Below are 21919 nucleotides of genomic sequence, written 5' to 3'. Positions count from 1 at the left end.
ACAGCTCCCTTCCCTGAAACTCCTGCCCTACATGTTATATTTGTATATATACATGTATATATATTATATATAATATTCACACATGTATATATTATACATATATTACATATAGTATGTATGTATATTCATTTAGATATTAAAAAGTTATTGAAGACTCCAAGGAGCTGTGTCAGTATGGGATATAAATATATATGTTACTAAAAACATATATATATATATGTTAGTATATATTACTATAGGTGAAATTAAATCTAAAAAATGTTTAAACATTTAAAAAATACATGTGTCTAACTTCAAAAAATAAAAACTCATTACCTACATTAGTAACATTTTTGTGAAAAAATTGTATTGTTTCTAAGAAAAAGAATAGGGAGAAGAGTAGCCTTCTAAAAAGTAGTTTTGCAAATTTCTTTAATGTCTGCATTTACACAAGCAGGATTGCATTTGGGCCAAACACTGTTTTGAATCCTATAGTCACCCAACTTTGTGTAGATGCACACTTGAAAAAAAGAAGGAACATTTAAATGCTCAGAAAATAAGGGCTATTCTATTCTATTCTATTCTACTGCTTTCTGATACTAGACCAAAAATTACAATTAGTCATTTCTCAAGTTAGTTACAGAGTAGAATCTGAGACCATGTTGATGAAACTTCCATATGGACTTCCAAACTGACACCAAAACCTCAATTGGCTTTTTTATTTTTTAAATCCATGTGTGGTTTCTGGAATGACCTGAAGTAGTCACTTGGAAAATTCTGGTTTAGTAGTTCTAAGATCTTCCAAATGTTGAACACATATAGTGTTTTAAAAACCCTAGATTCACCAGTATCATCACTAGAACAACCTGTGATAGTTGGGTAAATTAATACTTGAGCCTAGTTCCGTTTTGACAGGGTCTGGAAACTTTAGGAGATAGGACCTAGTTTGTCTTTAGAAGGTTCTCTCTCTCTCTCTCTCTCTCTCTCTCTCTCTCTCTCTCTCTCTCTCTCTCTCTCTCTCTCTCTCTCTCTCTCTCTCTCTCTCTCTCTCTCTCTCTCTCTCTCTCTCTCTCTCTCTCTCTCTCTCTCTCTCTCTCTCTCTCTCTCTCTCTCTCTCTCCAGGCAGAGCTTTCTGAAACCTGAGCCCAAATAAGTCCTTCCTCTCAAAAGTTATTTCTTTCAGGTTTTTGTTTACAGATATGCAGAAGTAACTAATACAAGTATTTTAAAGTATCAAGTTCATGATGGCAAATAAAAAAGTTTCCAAAATCGTAATTTTTATGTCAAAGCTCAAGTTTTATCACTGACAACAGAAAACTGTTTCCCTTGAAGGAACAGACTTTATTACTTGATCTGGTTTTGAGAAAATGTCTGCTAAACACCATACCCAAATGACTACGACTGATCAGCCATTCTTTCTAATAAAGATGACGTTCTAGGAAGCAAGCTTTAGCATGTTGGTACTGGAATCAATCACATAGTGTTCTGCTTATGGCAACCACTGAACTACAATAAACAGCAAAATATTAAAGATGTGATACAAGCATCGACATTTCATAGAACTAATTCTCTAAAAGTACTTTGAGGTACCTTTCGCCCCTCAGAATCTGTGGAAGCCACAGCTCTGAGTGCTAGGTTCAAGGCAGATTCTGAACTGGGTACAGAATTAGTGTGGGATACTGAGGACTTCGAAACCATGGCTCAGGGGCGCTGTTGGCCTTACAGTTTATTGTCCCAATGAACCCTCCATGAATATACATCAAATAGACCCTCTTCCTTAAGTTTCTTCCCTTGAAGAGTGAAGATTTCCAAACCAGAAAACCCAAGGTATTTTGCTTAGCTCAGGCAGCAAGTCGGAATTGGTGTCATAAATACTTTCTGTTAACAAGAATTGGTAGTCTCTGTGGTACCTCCGCCTCAGAGTGCTATAAAGAAAAACAAGGATCAGGATTCATTACTCCTTCACACATTCCATTCTTGTGAGAGGGCTAAAACAGGTGTGGGATCCTGGACTCCCTTCTTTTTCCTTCTCACCAGCCTAACATCTACTCCTGTACATCTGCTTTTCTCCAACATAAATATAACACTTTTATAATGACATGTTTAAGCATTCACTTGATATTTAAGGAGCCAGTTTCATCTACAGTTTCTTCTGTCTCCAAAGAAAATAAACAAAGGTCAGGGTTTGATGACCACCAAGTTAAAACCCTGGTCTGGAATCTCGACCTTCCCATTTCTATCTGTGCCCAGTGAGCAATGAGCATCCTGTCTCATTTTCTTTGTGTTCATGGGTCTTGTAGCTACAAAGGTGAGTGAGCATCACACAAGTCTTCTGGTGTGGGGGAGTATCCTGTTTGTTGATAGAGCCTCCCATTTTTTCCTCTGAGGACCTCAACACCTCAATTTGTATGTTCAATCAGCACCCCAGCATTAACAAGAGCCAGGGGTGTTCTTGTTCGTACTTCCTGCCCTTATAAAACCATTCAATGCACCCAGCTTTTCAGAATAGAACCTGTCACCATCGTACTTAATTTTTCCCTTCCTCTTGGTCTTCGTGTCTAGTCACCCTGCTATTTTATCTTTTTTTTTTAATAGAATTCTTTTATTGCATCACTGAAGTATCACAAACTGGTTATCAGAATCCTGGATAGTATTCCTGAAGAGTTTACTTACGTATTATTCATCAGCCTGTTGAACTGTTCCTTTTTCAGAAACATAGATACCATCCAAAATTTTTCTGATATCCTTGTTTTTAACTGTTGTTGCTTGCTGAATCAAAGCAGCTGAATTTGAGACAAGTTCAGTATCATTTCCTTCAAGGATTAATTCATCTTTCTGGGTTTGAGATACTGAGCAAGCAACACCTGTCCTCATCCGAACTCTTCGGATGTATTTCTCACCCAAGAAGTTTCGGGTTTCACCTAGAGACCCATTCTCCTGAATAAGGACGTTGATGGGAAGCGAGCAGTGGAAGCCCAGAGTAACACCCTAGATCATGTTCTGTACATGACGACGGACAGTGGCCAGTTCCTTTCTGTGTCCCCACCATTTGTCAACCCGGAGCCTCTTCTTTTTCTTTCCAAGGAGACTGAGTTCTACGTTGATGTGGTTGAAATCTCTCTGCAGGGTTCCACGGGGGTCCTTCATGATCAGATCACCGTGCGTCCCTTCGGAGTGAGGTCGACATTTTCTGGAATGTCAACCGTCTGGTTGCTGAGATGGTCTTCATTCTCGCCGTGAAAGGGGCAGAGAGAGGACGTCTTTTTTTATCTTTTTAATATAATGTTATTGTTTTTATTAAGGTGTTGTACAGACAGGCTTACCATTTCATAAGTCAGGTGATGAGTACATTTCTTTCTTTTTTTTTTTTTGGATAATATCATCCCTTCTTTAGCTTTCCTGTTTTTGCCACAAGTTACGTAGTTTCCAGTGGTTTTAAATCATGCTTCTTGAAACACTGGGATTCAGTAGAGGTCTTTTAAGAGGTGATGGAAGCGAGGGAAGATGAGGAGCCAGGACCAAGGGCACGTGACCTCGTCCTCTGTCTGCTCCCAGCCAATCAAGCGCTGCTATTAGCTCTTCATACGTACAAGGCAAGGTGCCACTGTCATGGCTCAGAGTCCTCATCTGTAAATGGACACAACAGTAGGATCCAGCTCCCAGAGTCATATGAACTGACATACAAAGGGACTCAAAAGAGCAGCGGAACCCCTAATAGCTCAAGGCAGATGAGCCATTATTTTATATGACTAGCTTTTTTTTAATGTGAAAATTATTTCCACAGGGCCGCACCCTCACTCTTCACCTCATCTTACTAATGACTTTTATTAGTCTCTAATGGTTTCTCAAAGGACTCACCTCCAAATGCCATCACATGAAGGGTAAGAGCTTCAGCATTTGAGCCCTGTGGGAACACACTCCAGTCCATGGAACCCACAGGAGGTGAGGGGGCAACTTTGGCATCTCTGCCTTTGGAAAATGAAGAGTGCGGATAGCATCTGACCTCATTGCTGAAGCAATACCATAGAGACTGAAATGTGCTGACAGGAGGCCCAGTGTGGTGATTCAGATGAAAGTGTTCTAGGGAGGTCAGGAGTTGTTTGAGAGGTGGAAAGGGCATGGAGCAGAATAGGGATTTGGCAACAAGAGAATACAGTAGATGAGTACAAAGGAGACAGGACTCCGAGAAGAAATGGGATGAGGGCTAAGGTTTAGCCAGGACATGGAGCTACAAGGTCAGCTCTATGGAGAATGAAATAGGTGAGGGATAAATAAAACACGATGGGGAGTGAGAGTGAAAGAAGGGAGGAGGAAAAGCCAACAGGAAAAAGAAGGGAAAGAGATGCACGTTGCCTACTGTAATGTGTGGCTTGAAAGGAGAGGAAAGATGAGAAATCACATACTGCTTCTTGGAAGCGAGCATGGGCCTGTGCGAGGAGGTGGCCCTGGGATGGAGTGCTCATCACAAACCCACTCAGATGGTCCACTGCATATCTGAAGTACAGCTAAAGCCTTGGAAAATAAGCTTGATGTGCACATGAGACCAATAGAGAACATAAATCTGGGTTTGCAGAATAGATCAGGAGATGAAAAAGAACTCCAGTGCCATAACTTTGTCTTTCATTTCTTCATTCATCCATCATTTAATAAAATGATTTATCAGATGAGCACATGCTGTGAGACACCAATGCCACCTTGAGGGGGTCACGATGGTTTTTGACAGAGTTCTCTGTGGTGAGAAGCGCAGGGGTTACAGATGGATTCTCTGGATCCACAGAAGGTAGAGACTGGCTCCAGAGAGTGATCAGGAGAGGATTCTCTTAGGGGGAGATCAGGAAGAAGCCAGCAGCTCAGCACATGTGGGACTTCTGTGCAAGTGATGGGAATACTTCTGCTGTACGCTGGCTTATCTGTCTCTATGAGCACTGGGAAGCAATGCAGGTCACATGTCAACTCTCAGTGAAGCTGCATGTGAGCAGCTCATGCTCTCCGTTTTACTGGAAAGGTGAAACCATGGTGCCCTTCCCATAGGCCCAGAGAGAGAAATCCCTATCACCAACTCCTGCAAGATGGGCATGAGAAATATCTGACAAGTGAAGGTTGGGTTTAGCTTCACCCTGCTTCCTACTTTACCTCTGATCCCTATGTTTTCACTAAACCAAGAGGAACTTCCAAATCCATGTAAAGTATATCTTGCAGAAGAATTTTCACATGCATCTTAGGGAAATGTATTGTAGCTCAAAGGAACAAGCAGTGATGTAAATCCACATATTCAGAATTGATTTAGAGGACTCCAATTGTAAAAGCTTATTTCCCTGTGAATGATAACAGCGTGGAATGCATCCAATCAAGGCAAATGGACTCGTAAAAATCATGAGATTCATAGGGGAATTAAAACAGAGTGTGCAATGTGTTAAAACAAAACATCTGTGCTTTACAGCCATGCGAAAGGCAGAAAGTGGAACCAGTGTGTGAGGAGGGTGAGGAGGGGAGGCTGAGGAGAACTCCCGTCACAACAGACAGTTATTAAAACGGTAGTAAAAGAAAAGATCAAGGAGGGAGAAAAGCTCAGCTTTCTGTTCAAGGTGCCAGAAGTGGTCAGCGATTGTATTTTAAGTGAAGAAAGCTTTTTAAAGAAGAGCAAAATAAAGGGCTTCATGAGTCTAACTATTATTTCTGCATGCTTAAGAGCACAGACATGAGACAACAAAGTTGCAGAAATAAAAATCAAAGGAAACAACTAAAATTCAATGTAAGAGATGATGATGATGATGCTAATGGTGATGATGATGATGAGTGTGTGTGTGTTGGTAATGGGGCCTAAACTCAGGGCTTTGCTGGTTTGTTTGTTGTTTTTTCCACTCAAGGCTGATACTCTACCACTTGAGCCACAGTTCCACTCACTTCTAGTTTTTTGCTGGTTAGTTGGAAAAGAGTCTTCATAGTCTTTTCTACCTGGGATGGCTTTGAGCCTCAGATCACAGTCTTTTAGATAGCGAGGATTACAAGTGTGAACCAATAGCATGTGGCAGTTAAAAATATTTTTAACATAGCGAAACTAAGTCATGTAGAAGCAAGAGTCAGCAACTTTTCACAGAATGTTCTAGAAGATCAGAAGATAATGGTAAACTTAGGTGAATTCTGACAGGTGAAGCTGACATGAAAGGACTAATACAAACAATAGAGTTCTTTATGACATTATCTCTCAAGTTGACCCACACGTGCATTGAAAATCTTCTGTGTCCCAACCCAAACACACGTACTCAGTGAAAATTTAAAACTGGCTACAAATATTTAATAATTGTGTTGCTAGAGCCATGTGTACTGGAAGGTAGAGCTGAGAGATGACATTGCCACCTCCTTCTGGCACATCCTATAGTGTCCCAGCTATCATTCCACAGTCATTCCTCTAGCCCTCTGATCGGTGGTGAGCCCCCCCAAATTAAAACAATGAATGTGATATTTTTCCAATGTGGATACAAGAAAAAAAATCATAGTTTCTGCTCTAGGGTAAGTAAGCCTCACTGTCAAGGCTTATCACATCTCCGAGGGTTGTTTTGGCAGTCTTCAAAGGCTTAGGGAGGAAGCCGAGGTGATCACATAATGAATATGCTACCACACAGAAGAGATTGAAAGTAGGGACAATCTAGACGTACGTTCCCTGATTTCCATTGGCCAGTTTTGTGACATGGCTAACTACCCACAGGGTGGTTGGTAGGTGACAAATACCAAGTAAGTCTTGTCACACATATTTAATTCCAGCTTCCTTGCTGAGGTGTGGGGGTACTCCCCCCTCACTTCTTGGTTTCTTTGTCTCTGAAATGGGGTTATCTGTGATTAACATCCTGGAAGAAACTGGAGGGAAGGGTCACTAACAGGGTCCACATGAGCTGAAAGGTGTGGTTTAAGTGATAGAGCGCTTGCCTAGCAAGTGCAAGGCCCTGAGTTCAAACCCTAGTATCACCAGAAGAAGATGAAGCAGAAACAGAGCAAGAAGAGGAAAATATGAAATAAGGAACTTTCCACCTTCTCTTCAACCTAATTATCCCACAATCAGAAAAAGTCAGACCAAAGAAAGGTCTGGAGGTCCCTGCACAACCCTGGCCCCTGGAAGTGACTCTGGACCCCCATCTGGAATGGAGAGCCCCATTTTCTGCATGTGTTTTCTTTGCTGCTGAGCCTGGAGCCCCATGTAAACTTCACTAAGTTCAGGTGCTCCCTTGAGGCAGAGATATGCTGACAAAGCATGGCTCTGCTGTGAACCTGGTTAGGTTACTTACGCAATTTAGGTGACCCCACAAAGTGTCATGTGCGATAAGACCAGCCTTAACTAATCTAAAAGATTGCAGGGGGAAACCCCCACCCATTATGCATTCTTTATCTGGTAATGTAGAAGAATACCTGCTGCTATTCTTGAGCCTGGGCAGGGTCATGGAGAGGGGCACAGAAATCCCATAGTAAGACAGGGTAGAGGTTATGAGATCAGGTACAAAGTGCAATAAGTGGAAGGAGGGAAGGAGGGAAGGAAGGAGGGAGGGAGGGAGGGATTACCAGCCAGTGGAGCTGCTTCTGGCTCCAGCTTGCCTCTGGATGAGTCAATAGAAGGGAGGAAGAAATTGGCCCAAGACAGGCTCAGAGGCAGGACCAGAGCTTGAATTTGATCAGCAGGGAGGGAATGCTGGGAAGAAAGGTTGTATTGTAAGGAGGGCAGGGGATGGATGAAGGGGAAAGGGTGTTGTTCTTTCCACCTTCAGCCACCCCCCGCCCCATTGCTGGCTCTGCCTGGCATAATTTCTTATTAGGACACTTTTTGGACCTAGTTCATTCAAGTCTAGACTTGATGTACACTGCCTTATAGTTACATAAGTCAAGGAATGAGTCTATTTCCGTTGTCATCCCCTTTTTCTCTTTTCCCCAGCTTTCCCCTTTTGTTCCTGCACACATGATATAGTTCATTTTCAACTTAGCATCCAGTGAGTGCATAGTCTTTGTCCCTCCTTTTCTGTGCCTCCTCTTACACTCCCAAAGACAAATACATGAATGAATGTAACAAAAAGCAAATAAATAAACAGAAAAAAATGAACCTCTTGTTTCTATTTCCTGGAGTTCATTTCAGTAAACATTATTTTGTCTGCTCAGATGCACGTTGGCATTGTGCCTTTCTGAGGGATTTTTAGGCCCAGGTACATGGTGCCCTTGTCTTCTCCCTGGGTCAGCACATCTCCCCTCCCCTATTCTCAACACAGTTCCATCCAGAGCTGACAGTGCCAGCTTGGTGTTGCCTGGCCCCAACTGGGCTTGGGTGATCCCCAAGGGAAGGGGGCCTGGCAGTCCCTGCTGGATGGGCTGGGCTCCTGAGAAGCAGGTTCACAGTGGAAGTGCTGCCAGGAGGTTTGGGAGCGGCTCTTGCGGGGCTGGGGGCATCTTCTCCCTAGCCAGGCCTCTCCTGTTGAGCTGTGTGGGGAGAATCCCCGGGTTCCTGGCTGCCTCCTTCAGCACGATCATGGAATCACTAAAGCAAACAGCCATGGTAGGGACTGAGTTGTCCTTACATACAGAAAGAAGGTGTTGTCTTCTCCACTTGTTAAAGCTGGTGGGCTTCCTGTCTCTGTGTCCAATGGGAAAAGAACAGGGTAGCAAAGAAGCATCAGGATCTGTGCCAGCCCTGGCCTCCCTCGTGGGTCTTGTTGTTATAGAACTTTCTCTTCTCACCCAGTGTGTCACCATCTTTCTTACTTTTTCTGGATTAGCACTATACTCAACGATCACTGCCCTTTTGTCCTGAACCATGTTATAAGAGCTCGGACCTCAAGGGTAGTAAATCCGAAAAGCCTCCAGGCCATCCATCATCTATTGGATAGTTGGCACCCAGCATCCTGAGCTCCTGTGAGGAAGAAGGAAGGTCTAAAAAGGATGGACCCAAACAAATGAGTATAGTAAAGTCAACCTTTGTTTGGTGTATTGTACGCTTCAAAATGAATCATGTTTTCCTTGGGAAACGGCTCTCCTACAGCAGACATTCAAAAGTCTGCCACTGACAACACTGAGGGTAAAGAAAATAAACGCAATCGTCTCCCCAGTGTAGCTATTTTTGATTTACATACTTCCTTGTCTCAACAAAGCCTCAACTTCATCGCCAATGATGTATAAGAACATTTTGTGCCATTTCATGAAAACGAGTATTTTTCTAAGCCAGGCAAAGCATGTGAATCCCAGTCCTCGGGACTTCAGTGATTTAACTGTGCTAATATAGGATTGGATGGGAGATAATTTCCCACACACCTGTGTAGGCTCCAGACAGCCTATACTTTGTTCACTTAACAGGTCAGAATTTCTTCCGACCTGTGTGGGTACATAACCTTTGTCAAACTTCCTCAACACACTGCGTGTTTCCCAGTCTGGCATGGACCATGGTCGTCCCGTTGAAATTTCTCACCCTAGCTGGGATGAAAGGTACATTTAACTGCCCCTCTTTTCTGTTGAGATATGTTGTCATCCACTTCTTTCCCAAGTTGACCTAGAACTTAGTCTCAGACTCTCTAGTAGTTGTGATTTCAGGTGTGTGCACCACTCTGCCTTGCTATAGACATAACTTTTTTTTTTGCCAGTCCTGGGCCTTGAACTCAGGGCCTGAGCATTGTCCTTGGGATTTCTCAAGGTTAGAGCTCTACCACTTGAGCCACAGCACCACTTCCATCTTTTGTCTATGTACGTGGTACTGGGGAATCGAACTTGGGTCTTTGTGCATGCTAAGCAAACACTCTAACTCTAGGCCAAACCTCCCAGCACAACTTTTATAAAAAGATGTGCCATCTACATTTGGTTGAACATAAGGCCTCACAGATGAGGAGATCTGATTGTGTGAGCCACATTGGTGCATCTTTTAACTCTATAACTTCTGCATTTCCAGAATAATTTAAATATGCCTCGATTTTCCTTCTCCTTATGTTTAGTGAATTAGACTTAAACTCATTCAGAGGATTTTTCTATGGCCACCATTATGGTAATGGCATTCCTTCTGGTGTGTAGGCTCATGACAATCTAGATCCTTCAGATAATAGTCCCATGCAGAACTCCCAGAACAAGTCTTACTAGATGCAAATTGCTGATTGATGACCTTGGCTAACTCCTTTTGTGAGGGGAGAGGGCGGCTGATGCAGGGCCTTGAATCTAGGACACAGAGTGGAGTGTGTCTGCATCTTGTCAAGTTCCCAGACATGTCAAGGATGGAGGAGTGGGGAGAGGACCGCTCTTGCCAACTAGCCTGACAAGTCTAGGCAGATCACACTAAATAAATAGCCAATCTCATCAGTCCAAAGCCTCTCCTCACCTCAGAACCACAGACATAATCTCCATGAGAACACGACAGCCACAGTTTTCCCAGGGGACCCCTCTCTTGGGTGACCTTAGACTCTGACTCTTGGGGCCCAAGCAGGACTACTGTTGATCATCAGGGAACAACACTGACACAGTGATCTCCAAGTCTTACTGAGCATATTCCGCTGTTCAACTCATTTAGCGTGTTACCTAGCATAACTCTGGCAGGGAACCTGATCCATATGGCTCTTAAAAATGAGTGCAAATGGTGCTAGGAAAACTGTGACAGTGTCTGAGCTGCCTTTGGCTCTGAGTTCATTCCCCCAGATCATAGCCCAGAGAGATGCAGTGACAACACACAACCCTGTGTCCCTGGAGAGAGCTGGGCTGTGCCAGCTCCACAGAGATGGCTGTTTTTGGGGTTTTTTTTTTTTTTTTTTGCTTTAGAAAATCTTTAATATATCAAAAGGCCTGCTTTAGTGACATGCTAGTTCTACAAGAAGATAACCCCCGACCCCCACCCCTTGTCAGTAACAGTGTTCAAATTGACCAGCCAACTCTTACTTCTTCTAAACCCCCATGTGGACAAGTTCATGTGTGCCTTTGAAACCCCACCACCAGGATCTCATGATGACTAATAATGTGCATGTAGCCAACACTTCCTGCAAAGAGTTGGCAGGAAAACTGTGGGTGCTAGTAGGGAACTGAGAGCCCCAAACCAGATTCTCCACAACTACATCCCTCAGTCCTATTGCCAAGGAAATCCTCATTTAAAAACCCAACTCTTGTTTCCCATTTGGCACCCAGTGACCAGGATGACTTTTCTCCTTCTGAAAAGGAAAAACAAACAAACAAACAAAAACAAAAACAAAACCACACACACATGTCCACCCACCCATATATAACATTTTTTTGTTTTTACATTTAAATATAAAACTACTACTCTGCTTTGCGTTATAAATGGAGGGCCATGCCATGGAGGGCTTCTTCCAAGGTAGGGTAGGGATGTCCTTCAGTTTCTAGTCTGAGCTTCGTGTTCAGGGGAGGGCCTGTGGCCCCCAGCAGGGGAGTTACCATACATAGCAACAGAGGAAGGCATTTTTTTTACCCTGGTTCTCAGCCCCTCCCTTCTTCCCTAGTTCCCTTTTGTAATACAAAGTTGGTGATACCTCGAGAAGCAGCTTTCTGTCAAGGGGGAAATCCTAATTTGAGCAGTTAGCTGACCAGTTAGGCCTCTCCTGTCTGTCTTCTACCCCAAAGAAAAGTGCTCCCCTCTCCGCCCTCTTCACTAACACATCCCCTATGCCTCCTGGACGAGCATACCCGATGAGGTGGGATCAGTGGATACCCCTCCCCCACTACCACATTAGAAAGCTCCAGTGACAGGGAAAATGGGGGAGGGAGGGTATAAAGATTAAGAACTTGACCCCTCTACCTTAACCAAAGAAAGCAATATTAATTGAGCATAAGGAATAAAAAGACCTTCATCTTCCACCCTTGAGTGACAGGGGAGATGATTAGGAAGCTAAGAGGAGGATGAGGAGCATTGGAGGAGGAGGAAGGGCTAGGAGGGGCTGGATGGCTGCAAGTCTAGGTAGGTCCTTTTAGTTTTTGCACTGGAAGGGCTCGTCGTCGTTGAGAAGACATGTAGGGATGGTGGCTCCTGTCCCTCCGTGAGGATCACAGCTGGCAGGAGGGCGCCAATCTTCAAAGTAACCCTTCTTCTCCTGCCCACAGGCTGGGGAATGCGGATGCTGGCACTGCGTTGGCTACCCCAGCAGGAGAACCGTTGATGTTGGAGGTCTGGTGGAAGCCGGCTAGACGACGGGCATTGTCCAGCAGCGCCTGGGGTCGTAGGCACGGGTGGGGTCCTGGTGCCGTTCGCTCAGTCTGTCGATGGCTCCTCAATGAACCTCAAGCCATTCTCCTCCCGCCTGGCCTTGGTGCTAAAGCTGGTATGGCAACCGGCATCATTCCAGTGCCAGGAAGGGCTTGGGATCAGAGGTTGCAATCACGCCAAGGTCTTCGCCTACACGATGCAAGGTGACACGGGCCCTCCAGAGGGGCTCTCCCGTGCGGATTCCTTCACAGGGGCCGGTCTGGAGTTCCACTGGGCAGGCATGACCTCGGCATTTGTCCCCGTAGCCTTGATGCCGGCATACAAGCAGGCCCGGCAGTGTGCCTCCACGACATCCCTGCCATAGGCTCTGTCTGCTCCCACACCACAGTAGAAAGGACCTTGAGGCCCAGGGAAGCCTTTGCAAGGCCAACCAAAGGGGTGTCCATCTGTGCCCATGAGAGTGTATTCCTGCTGCATCCCAAACCAGGGGTGCTGGTTGCACACCATGTCCATTATCCGCTTGCAGGTGTGTCTCGGGTTGGTCACTGCAGGCCTCCGCTTGTACTTGAATACTTCACACAACACCAGCTTGTTGGGGTCCTTGCGAAAGGGGTCCCAACCCATGGCGGCAGGGAGAAGATACATGTCACTGTTGGAGCCCTCAGACTGGTAAGTTCCACCCAGGCAGCTCTTCTACACACGCAAGCTCACGGTCCAGGGTTCGAGCCTTGCAACGCAGCCCTTCTCTGGTATCATCAACCCAGATACACATGGCTTGGACTTTTCCTCCCTGAGGCAGGGACATGTAATTCTGCTTGATGCCTTTGTTCAAATGGGAGCTTGCTGAGGTGGCCATGGTGGAAGATACTCCGGGCGGAATGGTGGGTGGACAGGCGGCGAGAGCGAGGCGGGTGGCGGAGAGGAGGTAGCGGTGTGGCTCTCAGAGGGCTGGTGCTTCTCTCGAGATGGCTGTTTTGAGGGTGAAATTAGGCTCCGCAAGCTACAGGAGCCAGAGAAGCCCCACTCTAGGCTATGCTCCAAGCCTTGTTTGACTGTTTACTGAGCAGTGTTTCACCCACAGAGTCCTACAACGATGGACACATTGGATACATGTGTCTCTGTTCCTGTGGTCTAGTGAAAGGAGTCAGCTTTAGCCACTTGTTTGGAACCCCTGTGTTGAAGCCTTCATACCTCTCTCCAACACCTTTACACGCAACAACATACAGAAACCTAGGTGCACATGTGTGTACATGTGAAACAGTGAATATGTACATACATGTGCACCTACACACATAAGCACACACAGAGGACATGTATTGTTGCACAAATACATATGTGTACACACACCACTACTGTACCAAGCCTGGCCCCAGACACTGGTCCAGGAGTCTTGGAGAAGTTGTCATCTTTCCTCTAATATTATCCTTACGTCCATAATGAACTTTCTCTGCCCTTTTCCCCTCCAGGGACACTCTTCTTAGGAAGTGTTTATGGTTCCATGAGGGGATAAGCAGCAGAGAAGGGACATGACATAGGAAGAAGAGTCCACCTCCACTACTTAATGAAAAGGCTTGAGATGGCCTTTGAACCTGCTCTCTTCTCTCCTTCCAGTGAACTGTATAGTCTTTATTTTGCCATCTGGTTCCTGGTGTCCTTATCAACAAAGCTTACCTCTTTCTCACTCAGCTTCAGCTCATCTATGCCCTTAGCACCTTCTCTGTGTCCCCTGCGCCCCTCCTCATAACTCCAGGGCACAGCTACCATGCTTGGGAGAGATGTGGCCTTCCTTCTTTCTCTTGCTGATCAGTCTGATGTTTCTTCTAACCTGGCTCCAGGGAGTTTAGCTGTAAAACCAGGAGCAAATACCTGTATGCTTTAGCCTTGGGCTCCCCATCAGTTGACCAATATCTATTGTTCCTTTTATTTTACAGGGTTACAAAGACACCCATGAAACTATACTTGCACCTGAGTTACAAATGACAAAGAGGTTCAAGAATAACTAAGTTTTGCCAACAAATTTCATGATGTCCCCTTTCCTAAAGCACCTCATTGGTCCAAAGGCAATTCTCTCATGAATGGCTGTTCTTGAAGACACCCATCCTAAGAGCCTGTGGCTTAGGAGGCAGGGGTCTGGGTGGGAAGACAAAAATGGAAGCTCTTTAGTGTTTATATGTATTTTTTGCTAGTCTTGGGTCTTGAAATCAGGGCCTGGGCTTTCTCAAGGCTAGCACGCTGCCACTTGAGCCACAGCACCACTTCTGGCTTTTTCTGTGTATATGGTACTAAGGAATCAAACCCAGGGCTTCGGGCATGCTAGGTGAGCACTCTACCACTAGGTCATGTTCCTGGCCCTATACATGTTTTAAAAAGGGAATATAGTCTTGGAGAAGAGCTGGGATCCAATATGGTATAGACTGAGGAAGGGGGGAGTACACTGGAAGAACTTTTTCTTGGGGATTAATTCCTTTCTCTCCAATACTAGCAGCACATAGTAACCATCATTTCCTGTGCCACGGTGAGACTCATAGAGATGTTTTTCTCAATGAAGCCCTTGATCCCATAGAATGGAACTGGTTTGAGTGTATGCTAAGGTTCTGGGAGTGGCCTGTTAGGCTCACCTACCATCTCAATGTGGATAGATTCTGGTGTTCAGTTCAACCAAGAAAGGCACAACAAAATTGAGAGTGGGCTCTCCCTTCAAGTAGATCTTCTCTTGAGGACTACATCAAAGGTCAATTAGCTGGTCCTTCCACAGGAAATTTGCCATAGAGGAACACACCTTGTGTTGATCTGAGCTTGATATTCTGATTCAGAGTAATCTCCTTAGATACGGTCAATGCATCATCCTAATTTATAGGCAAGATATTGAGACACCAATTTCCATGCCAGTGATAGACCTGGAACCAGGAACTCAACAAAATCTTTTAATTTTTTTTGCAACATATCATTTACTACTAAAGAAAAATAATAAGACAATAATTACAAAGCATTTAGATGTTAATCAGAGGCCCTCCTAATAAGATGAGAAGTAAAGGAAATTTCACATACAGATGGATATCTTCTGCTTTTTTTTTTTTAATAAAGGAGTATGATTGAAGCGAGACACTCAGTGCTCCACCCTTCCTGTGTCTCTTACTAAACCAAATGCTTCTCGTATTCCAGTCCCCAGGCTGGAGTGGCATTCTCCACCCCAAACTGGTTGTCAATGTCATTGAGAAATGGATTGCTTAATATTTATTGAGGTCTCTGTATTATTCCAATACCAAGATGAGATGGTTCTCCTTGGAGATGTCATTCTAAAAATAAAAATAAAGTTAAGACACCTGGAACATTCTCCTTGCTATTCTCTTTCTATGTCCAAGTCTCCAGATTCAGGGATAGAGGAGGAGCAGATGTTCAATACCGACGGGTAGCCTATATTTTAGTGAAGGAGATAATGCTTGCTCTGCTTAAATGGCTGAACTAAGAAGGTCAAAATTATTACACTTCTCAGGAGGATAGGGAAGGGATGGGAAAGGGAAAGGACTCTATGGAGATAAAGAGGGGACTTTCTTGAGGAAACCGTCATTGAGATCTCATGACAGATGTCCCCTGACAAATATGGGTCTCTATACTGGGAGGATTTAGGGACAATCTCACAAGGGTTGAGCTCTTGGTCTCAACTCTGGTGCTCTGGGTGTGGGTGGGGATGGATTTCCTTCTGGAGGGCGGATCAGATGGAGGGTCTTGGGAGAGGGTCTTGGGTTTTGGGCTTATACTTAATAAATCTGTAGGGAGGTCAAGATGTCATTATGTATGTCCTCTTCTGCACCTCTGGTCCCTGAGCCTCTCTCAAGTATCTTTGGCCCAGAAAACCTTGGACTAAGCATTGGAATAGGACTGTGGGAGTCACTGAGCTAGATGGGGATTATCCTGGAGAGAGGATAAAAGTCCTTCCCATACTACCACAATCATACTTCATGCCCCCTTTAATAAAGTACTGTTCCAAAGCTGGATATTGGTGGCTCACGCCTGTAATCCTAGCTACAGTCTGCACGACCCTATCTCCAATTATCCACCAGAAAACTGGCAGGAGAGCTGTGGCTCAGCGTTCTGGAGTGCTACCTTTGAGGAAAACAATACTATTCAGGGACAGTGCCCAAGCTCTGAGCATAGGCCCCATGACAGACACAGAAAAAGAGGACTATCACAGCACCAGCTGTGGGTCTGAAGGTCTGATGGTAACGTGGGTGCTTGCTGTCTGCGAGCGAAGGCAGCGAGTACTATTCTCGCTCCTGACCTGCACTGAGAAGTTGATGGAAGCCCATGGCTGAATCTGGGTAGATTTGGGGAATGGCGGAGCCCCTGAAGAACAGCTTCATCTATCCCTCATCCCCCTCAAGCCTTAGTCTCTGTGAAGCTGGTGTTGCCATCTCGACGTGGTGGGCTGGATCCGGGTTTCTGTGTGCATCGCTGTGGGGGAGTTGAGACCTGGGGAGATGTTACTGCAATCGAGTGATCTGCTGTTAAGGGGCTCGGGGGAGATGGGTAGGCTACATTCTACTGCTCCCCCCTCGCCCCGCCATGCCATGAGACACCCATGGATCCTCCCACTCCAGTACCTGCATTTCTGGTCTGTGGCTGGCCTGTCCCTCCCTGGAGAAGGATCTTGCCTGAGGACACTTGGAGGGTGGGGAGACTTCCTCCTCCCTTCCCTCCAACCGCAGAAAAGGAGGGGGTGCCCATGCTAAAGGCAGACTGTCTTCGGCTCTGCCATCTGACAGACAGACGCTGCCTCAAATCCCAGAGACCACAGGCCTTGGGGAACAGCAGATTGAGTAGCAGCCAGGTCAGAAGCTCCCAACGAGGTACAAGAGAGTGCAGCATGGCCGAGAAGTTGTCTAAAGAGGAGAAGGAAGAGTTGCATCAGGCCTTCTCCAGGTTCGACAAGAATGGGGATGGGAAAATCAACACGGAAGAGCTGGGCGAGGTGATGAAGGCTGTAGGCCAGAACCTGACGGAAGCTGAGCTCAAGGAGCTTATTGCCCGGCTGGACACCGATGGCGATGGCACCATCAGCTTCCAAGAGTTCCTGACAGCAGTGGCCAAGAGAATGAAAGGCGGGGCCACCGAATCAGAGCTCCGCAGCGTCTTCAGCGCCTTTGACGAGAATGGCGACGGCCACATCAGTGTGGAGGAGCTGAAACAGGCCATGGCCCAGCTAGGGGAGGAGCTGTCCCAGGAGGACCTGGATGCCATGATCCGTGAGGCTGACTTAGACAAGGATGGGCAGGTGAACTACGAGGAGTTCGTGGCCATCTTCTCTCAGAAGTGAGGCTCTCCGGGTCCAGGCCTACCCTGTCTGTCTGCTGGACTCTGGCCCACCAGATTGGACACCTTCTTGGGGTCTCTGTTTTTGTGATGGGGCTGTAAAGGGAAGGTCTGGGTTGGTGGATGGGAAATGCCTGCATGGATGAAGAAAGACTTTGCTTTCCTTCTCCTGGACTCTGTAGACCCTGTACCATCTGGGGCTGCTCATGAACCCATCTTTACTCTCTGAATATGGGCAAAAGATGGTGTCAGGCTGGTTCTTATTTCTCTTCTCCTGCAGTGGAATGGGTGCCCTCCTCTCATGGTCACTGGTCTTAATAAAAGGAATGCAAAGTTCTGCTGTGTGCTTGGTGTTTGATTGGAAGATGGAAATTCTACAGATGTGTGTGTGTGTGTGTGTGTGTGTGTGTATGTCTGCCTTGTACGTGTGTCTATATATTCATATCTGTGTTGTCTATCTCTACGTGTATGTCTGTATCTGAATCTATGTGTGAATACATGTGTCTCTGTATCTTCAGCCTTGGCCATCTTGTCTTTCATGAAGGTAATTGATAGCAGAGGATAGCTTTGTTTTTGTTTTTAAATTAGCCAACTGTAGTATAAGGGAGAGTTTCATTGTTATATTTCCACAGACCAGATCAACCTAATCCCCAATTAATCTCAAACTCTCTGTCACTCTACCTCATCTCATTTCTCCTTCTTAAAGCAATTTTAGGGTGTTTCCCATGTGAGGAATGCATGAAGAAAGTGTGGTGGATATGCACAGTCATATTATTTAGCTCTAAAGAAAGAAATGATGTCATCTGTAGGAAAATAGATAGAACATTAAATTATCAGGTAAAGTGCAATAAGCGAGGCTCAGAAAGAAAATGTCCCATGTTTGCTCATGTATAAAATCTAATTTTTTTAAAGCATGACATAGTGTATAACAAGGACTCTTCAGGGATGAAAGGAGAGGATAAAGGAGGTGAATATGATCAAAGCCCTTATGCATGTCTAAAAATAAAGATGGTTAAAATTATTGAAAATTCAAAGGTGAGGGATAAGAAAAAGTAAATGGGGGTGAACTTGATCAAACTGCTATCTGTGAAGTACAACAAAATATTCTTGTACAGTTAATATACACTATTGAAAATAATTTTAGAAAACCTTGTGTTCACTGAAAAAAAAGTCAGTAGAAGAAGAAGGAAAGGAGGAGTCTCCTAAATTTGCCACTTTAATGTAGTGTTGTTTCAAGCAATTAAGAAATACTAGATGCAGAAGGAACTCCCTTCTCTGCCCAAGATTAGGACACAAGCTTCTCTTTGTGAGCTTCTCCCATATCAGGGAGAAGAGAATAAGCCAGTCACCGAGGACACTCTTTCCACTGGAGATGACATAATATATCTTATTTAATCCTTTCTGTCTCTCATAAATGTACTTGCCTACAATTTGCCCTGCTAGAAGGGTGCTGATTTCCTTTGTCTTATGACTTTTCTCCCCCACCATTGTATCATCCTTTGTTAAGATGGTATATGAGCTCTCAAACCAAATCATTTCTTTTGAGTTCTTGCTTTTCGTTGGTGACTCTTTCCATGTTAATCTGTCATTTGTGAGTTTAATTTGCAGATGTCAGGCACTGAAATGGAGAGGGACCTTTTTTTTATTCTTCAAATCTCACCATCATAAGTACTGATGACAAGATAAGATGTAGAAAAGCTGGGTGTGAGTGGATGTTTGTTACACCAGCAGTCAGGAAGCTGAAGCAGGAGAATCATGAATTTGAGGCAAGTTTGGACTTGCCTCAGTGACATCTCAGTGACAAGCAAGCAAACAAATGAAAAAAATGTAGGGCGTATAAACCTCAAATGATTTTCTATTCAAAGGTCGTGTCTAAATATTCTGAAATGTAGTCTACCTTTTTTTACCTGCTTTTCTATCCATTCACATATATTTATTTGTGTGTATATTTCCTTTCCAGAAATGGTATCAAACAGATGTCTAAAAACTACTTTTCTATATAATATTAAACTACGGATGCTTTTTCATATTTATTTATACATATTATATATATGTAAATATGTCATTGCTTTTAGTGTGGCTACTGGATCATTGCACTGAATGGAAGTCTCTATCTAGGGCTTTCAGAATAAGACAGAGAAGAAGGCAGATCACAGACAAGTTTCTGACTTGGAAAATGAGAGATGGCAGATGAACCACTGGCAACTATGAAGTATTGCCTTGCACAGTGCCCACAGACAGCAGCAGAGGCTTCTTAAGGCCCACACCCAGGGAAGCATAACAGTGAACCTGCACCAGCCTGGGCCTTTGGGGTGCTATAGTGAGAGGTCCCTGAGATAGCCACCATCCCCAGAGTCTCGCATGTGGTCTTGTGTAGTCCCTGCCACACAGTAGGTGTTCAGTATCCGCTATGAGTGGGAGTTCTTGACAAGCCCCCTGGTTCAATGACACTGGTATTAAGTTTTGAGTTGAGGACTTACGCTTGCTGGGCAAGAACTCTACCACAGAGGCACTGCTCCAGCCGCGGAAATGATCAGTTTGAAAGGAAGAAAGGCCTATCTGGGCTCCCAGCCTCCAGTTTTCAGTCCACACTCTCTTGGTTCCTTGCTTTGGGCATAGGGTGGCATGGTGCATCTTGATGGGAGCAGGGAGAATCAAGTTGCTCACTTTATGGCTGCTAGGAAGCAACAAAAAGAAAGAAAGGAGGAAGGAGAGAGAATGGTGGGGGGAGAAGGAGACCTGGGTTCCAATATTGCCTTTAAGGACATGTACCCAATGACTTCCTTCTAGTAGGCACTGTGTCTTCAAGATTCCACCACTTTGCAGTGGCAACAACGCTTAATGGTAAGGCATTGGGTTTAATACCTGAGCCATCACAGAGAAGAAGGGTGGTGTGGATGAAGGAGACAGGATGTCTACACTGAATTTCTGGGTCTCTGTCCCTGGCAGAACATGTGTCATTTCTGGGGAGCTAGTCTAGATTCCCAGAGCCCCAGCACAGCAACTCACCCAACATCAGGGAGGCCCAATGGCTGCACCAGGGCTGGGACTTGAGCAGTTGAAGCAGGGCTGGGGAGTAGAGCATTGTCCCTGAGAAGAAGGCTGGGGCTGGGAGTTCTGAACTGATGGGAGGCTGGGGAGAGTGGAGAGAACGGAACAGGCTTCCATTCCTGGAATGGAAGAAACTCTGCCTAAGGAGGGGGTTCTGTAACCCTCCACCTGGAACACGTGTTTGGAAAAGCAGGATATTAGACACAGGACCCTGGGGGCCATATTTACCTCTAAGGATCCCATTCCTAAGAAAGGCTGTGTGCAATGGGGCCACAACACAGTCAAGTGATAGAAACCTCTGTGTCTCAGGAAAGTACATGAATGGAATTCCAGCGTTTAGGAAGAACACACACTCCCCCATCCCCAACACCTGGGTTTCAGGGTTCCCTGGGAGTTGGAGAGGGGGATGTTCAGAAGTCCCAAGACCGAAGGTTTTCTAGAAGTCCAGCTCTTGAGTGGCATCTGTGCCCCATGGAACACACTCAGAAATCGCTGCAGGATTGTCTCTGCATCGCATTCAAGGCCCTGAAGGGCAGCTCGTGGGTGCTCTTCTAGGGCTCAGGCTCACGAAGCGGCCTGGTCTAAGTCCAGAACATTTAGCAGAGTAAACAGTGTAACAAGAGGCACCCAGTGGAGCCAAAGAGGCTTTGGGTCATGCAGGGAAACCCCATTCTCTGAAAGTCACTTCTCTGAAAGTCAACTTGCCACCAGACTACTTCTGCAAATGCCAGTGTTTCTGTTTCCCAATCCACCAACGAAACAAACCATGAAAAATAACACTTTGTGAGTTGCTGGCTGGGCCTGGGAGGGATAACCAAAAAGCATTGTACTCATAACGTGACATGGGGAACAGAAACTCCCTTGTGCAACTCTGTAAAGATAACAAAAACATTAATAAAAAAAGTAAAGGAAAAATAACACTGAGCGGAGGAGGAGGCAGAGGCAGGAGGCTCTTGGGTTCAAGGCTAGCCTGAGTCATACAGTGACTCTGTCTCAAAGACAGAGTTCTCTCAAAGGGAAACCTGGTGAGATTCATATGGGAAGAGCTCTTTAAACAGGGTTTTTTCTTGGAAGCTTTAGTTATCTAGTTTAAATATTTATTGTCACTTATTTTTATTTCAGTGAAGTATTCGAGGTGCAGTGAATTTACCTTCCCTTTGTACCACGATCTGACAGAGTTCAAGTCCTCTGGGGTTTGTACTTTGAGTCTATGCTTTGTGGGGAGAGAGTCACCCAGTTTATGTCTGGGTTCAGCCATCTATACACATCTCCTACTCCAAGCAGTTTTAATAAACTATAGATTGAACAAATTTATCTCCTAATAGTTTAAATATAGTTTGTTGTTGCAGTGATGATCTTAATTCACAGCTATTTTAACTAGCTTATTCAAATGGGTGTTTTATATGTATGGTTAAGTCTGTG

At 45.0% G+C, this 21919-nt stretch overlaps 3 pseudogenes; 1 reads left to right on the top strand and 2 right to left on the bottom strand.

The window, feature by feature from the left end:
* Nucleotides 1-2647: 2647 nt before the first annotated feature.
* LOC150045883 (large ribosomal subunit protein uL6 pseudogene) lies at nt 2648-3211 on the bottom strand (annotated as a pseudogene).
* Nucleotides 3212-11732: 8521 nt separating this feature from the next.
* On the bottom strand, nt 11733-13004 carry LOC150045882 (glutamine synthetase pseudogene; annotated as a pseudogene).
* Nucleotides 13005-16957: 3953 nt separating this feature from the next.
* LOC150045881 (calmodulin-alpha pseudogene) lies at nt 16958-17450 on the top strand (annotated as a pseudogene).
* Nucleotides 17451-21919: the final 4469 nt, after the last annotated feature.

The sequence above is a fragment of the Megascapheus bottae genome, chromosome 26 (genome assembly GCF_031878675.1).
Source record: "Megascapheus bottae isolate mThoBot1 chromosome 26, mThoBot2.hap1, whole genome shotgun sequence".
NCBI classification, from domain to species: Eukaryota; Metazoa; Chordata; class Mammalia; order Rodentia; family Geomyidae; genus Megascapheus; species Megascapheus bottae.
Note: the sequence above shows the minus strand (reverse complement) of the source record. Positions and strands in the feature narration are given on the sequence as shown.